Source organism: Cygnus atratus, chromosome 4, assembly GCF_013377495.2.
Source record: "Cygnus atratus isolate AKBS03 ecotype Queensland, Australia chromosome 4, CAtr_DNAZoo_HiC_assembly, whole genome shotgun sequence".
NCBI classification, from domain to species: domain Eukaryota; kingdom Metazoa; phylum Chordata; class Aves; order Anseriformes; family Anatidae; genus Cygnus; species Cygnus atratus.
The window spans coordinates 16,091,832-16,096,043 of record NC_066365.1 but is presented as its reverse complement, the minus strand read 5'-3'; positions in this window follow the sequence as shown (position 1 = coordinate 16,096,043).

Genomic DNA, 4,212 nt, shown 5'->3' with positions numbered 1-4,212 from the left:
TTCCGAGCCTTGTTTCATGCTTTTTACCCGGGTCCAGGATCAGTTTTACCTGGAGGCTGCAGGGGAGCAGCTCCATGCCAGAGCCATCCTCTCTGTTGTGCTTGGGTCCGCTGTGAGAAGCATGCCTCGGGTTTCAGCTCTCCTCCTGGCCACGTTCTGGAAACCGCCTCCCAAGTCTGCATTTCTGAACAGGGTGTGTGTCCCTGTCCTCCCTTCAAGGCCTTCCTATCATGCCCGTGGTGGTCCGGTCACTGACCTTTTCCCCTCCTCACAAGTTTTCTCCAGCTAGGCTGCTGGGCAGCCTGTGGGCTCCATCTGCACACCCCTAGCGAAATCCCCCACCGCTGCAGGATTTCAGCGATAACTGGGGCTCGTTACGTCAAACTCACTTCAATGCACATCTCTTTCCTGTTAAATTACCCAGCCTAACAGCTCTAAATAAAACCAGCCCCAATTTCTAGCAGTAGATAGAACATCAGCACAGGACAGATAGAGCAGGCAATTTACACGCTGTTTGACAGCCAAGCCCAGCACCTGCAGTTTCCACGCAGAAGGGTGTCCGCGTGCTGGTGCTTGCTGCCCGTGAGCAGCAGTTGTGATCCAGCGCATCCCGAAGGAGCAGTTGCTCAGAGCTCTGAGGTCTGCGTGGTACAAAACTGTGGAGAGTTTTGCAGGATTGCTGCTTGTTTTAGCTGGCTTCCAGCTGTACCACACGTATCGGGGGGAAGAAGAGACGGGGACAGCAGTGCCACAGCATTGTCATCCAGCAATATGCCTCAGCTTACGCTGCCTTCCCCCTCTGCAGACACTCCTCCCCTCCCATGCACTTCTCCCTCCTCTCCAAGAGCTCTTATGCTCCTGGCTCACAAACACAGCACTCTCCCAACCCCAGTGTCTTAACGGACTGCAGAGGGAGACACCTTTTCTTTATTGGCACCATGCATGAATTCACGCTGTCTTCTGCTCGGAGACATGCAACTCCACTAACACAGCACAAGGTCAGAGAGAGGAAACCTGCCCCGGTCGGGCAGACCTACCTGCACAGGGTCCTGCTGGCAGGAGCGTCCTGTCGCCTTTTGCTCTTCCAGATGCAAAAGAATCAGAGCAGCCTCTGCAACTGCACCCCTCAAACTCTTCTTTTCTGTGTACACACTGGTGTTCAACACACTTCAAACCAACAGCAGAGTGCAGACACTCAGGAAGTCAGTTGTGCCAGGGGCACCCCGACACATCCAGCTTTCCGACCGCACCATCAGGATGTACACCAGCGCAGCCACACAGAGGATTAACCTCCAAAACCACACATGATCCCTGTGCAGGTGCCCGGCTCCGCTGTGAGTGACAGCCACGCTTCAGGCACCAGCTCACCTCACGCCCGGGGAGTCGTGCTCTGGGGACTGGCCAGCCTGGCTTCCCTGCGGTGTTCAGCTTTGCAGGGCTCCTGCTGCTGCTCAGCCTCCCTCTGTGCCACAGCCACAGTGCTGCAGGCAGGCTGGGGCTGGTGAGGAGCCCGGGGCATGCAGGCCCACGTTGCTGGCTGCACTGGTGCAGAGGTGCATGGCATTTGGTGGCGAAAAAGGTGATGCTCAATGACACAAGCTTGCTTTGAAAATGGGGCAAGTCCCAGCAAGATCAGCTTCCCCAAGCAGCAAGATCCAGCTGATCTGGAAATAACCCGGACTGCCAGACAAAGCCACTTCCCATATTTCCTCCCCACCAAAACCCCCAGGAGATGAAGTTCGATGTGGCCCGTGCCTGTGCCATCGTCTTGCTCCCACAGCAGCGGGCTGGCGGGCGTGCTGGCCCCACTGCCACAGCACAGGACTGTCCTGGAGCCCTGCCCGGGCTCCCCGCTACCCACAGGAGAAAGCCACCTGATGCTGGTGAGTCCTGGTGTGGTTGCCTCGCAAGCTTCAGGCACCCCAGTCCATCACGCCATGGATGCTGCCGAGGATGCTGAGCACAGAGTCTGCCTGCTCTGGCAGGGGCCTGCAGGAGCCCAGCAGAGTACATGGCTCAGGTGAACAGGCAGCATGAAGGGAAAGAGCAGTTTCAAACCACTGCCCAATCCCCCTCAAAACCCCTGGGATAAAGCCATTGCTCTCCCAAAACCGCACGTCAGCACCCAGCAGTGCCCCCAGATCCCAGGTAGCTGCTCTGAGCACACAGCAGCCACATATCCATCCCCCTGTCTCAGCAGAGCTCTGCCACTTGTTTCTAATGCCACCTGTACAATAATCCCAGCTCACCCTTACATGCTGTGCAACACCTCATCCTTCCTCTATGCCCAAGAGGTGCTTGCCTGGGAGACGTGCTAACAATAACCTCCTGGCAATTTCCTCCACTATCTCAGTGCTGCCTTAGAGAAGCACTGATCCACCTCCTCCACCCTGCGCAGCCTGGGACCATTCATGAAGTGTTTCTGTCTCTTAAGTGAGACCTGCAGGTACCAAACATGGGGGAAATCCTCATTGCTCAAGTAGCTGGTGGGCTGACAACCCAGACCCCTCCTGTAGGCACGCCGTGACCCAGCCCATGGCAGCACGACACCACAAAACCCCCCTCTGTGCCATGAAGCACGTCCAACCTGGAAGCTGTTCACAGCTCTGGGTTTGGGGAGCTCCTTAAAACCCATTTTTATTCTCCAGCAGCGACAGAAGGGTTAAGCTCATAAGCATGATTTTAAAGTTGGGCACCCGCTTGCTCTTGTGGGTGAAGAGCTTTCCAGCTCTGCTGGGGATGTTCTGTGGCACTGAGTGACAAATAACAGCTCTGGGCTGTCCAACAACACATTCCACACTGCCATCCCCTCCCCATGCTGACACCTCCTCCCCTAACAGCTGGGCATGCGGGAGGAAGCGAGCCAAGCAGCACGTTGTCACCCCCACAGTGTCACCCCCCCAGCTCTGCTCTAGTCCCTCGTCCACACGCGTCTCAGTGCAAACTCTGCCTGCAGTGCCCCTACATGCCTTCTGCTGTTCGCTCCCCTCCTTCTGCCCCAGTATCCACCACAACCAGACTGGGGATGTCAGAAATTTCATCCTGCTTCATTCCCCTAAAATTCCTTATAGATCTGTTCCTTATGTATTCACCTATTTATTTATTGTTTAAACTCCTGTTGATGCTATCTGCCTCCTTCACCCAAGGCAACAAATTCTGGAAATCTACTCCCTGCTCTGCGGGAAAATTACTCAATGTTTTGAGCAGATTCCCTCCTCCTTGACCGAGCGTCCCCCCGGTTCTAGTCCCACTGGTTTGGTTACCAGCAGGTAGGAACTGCTGCCAGCACAATTGTGTGGGCTTCATAATGCAAACTCGGAAAAATTTAGGCTGGAAGGGACCTCTAGAGGACATCTGCTGCAACCTCCAGCTCACAGCGGGACAGACCCTCTCTCATCTCAGCTTTACCCTCCCCAAACTGAGGCTTCCTAGCCTTTGTGGTCTCACCTGGCTGGCTGCTGCTCCATCCCATTTATCATTACAGTGCCCTTCTCTACCTCCACTATGTCCTTCTGGAGACACGAAGGCCAGAGCTGCATGCAGGACTCAAGGCACCAGCACAGCAAGACTCTAGGAGCTGTAAAATAAAGGCAGTTCATACAAGTGGTAGTTATTTGCTTCGTGCCTGTTTCTCTAATCATATAAAGCTTTTGCATATTTTTATCTGGAGTTTAGAAGTCAACAAACAAAAGGGTTTTGTCCCTCTTCAAACCTTCCTGATGCTGCAGCACTACCAGTGGGTCACTTTGCCCTGAGCAAGGACCTTCCTCCTGTCACACACAGGCTTTCAGAAGGTCACAGGGCACAGCTACATGGGTGAGGTGATGGGGTTAGCAACACTGGATATCCTCTCCTTTGAACTTACCCCAAAACCTGCCACCTTGTTTTTTCTTTTTATTGGTTTGCAGTAAACGATGCCCAGCCACTCACGACCGAGCCCGGGTCCCAAGCTGCTGTCATCTGCACAACGCGGGTGAGCAGACACAGGGCAGGGCTCAAAAAACAGCTCCGTGCCCTGCTAAGAGCATGAGCTATATAGTAAGTGACTGACTACATTTCAGGAGAAAGGCTGTAACACAGCATTGTGGTTTCACGAGCTAGACTCCTACCACAAGATAAACCCAGACCACAAATCTTAGGTAAGAAAAAAGTCCAGGGACTGACAGAAAATTAAGGAGGGGATTCCTTCCTCGAAGCAGGGACACTGAGGAG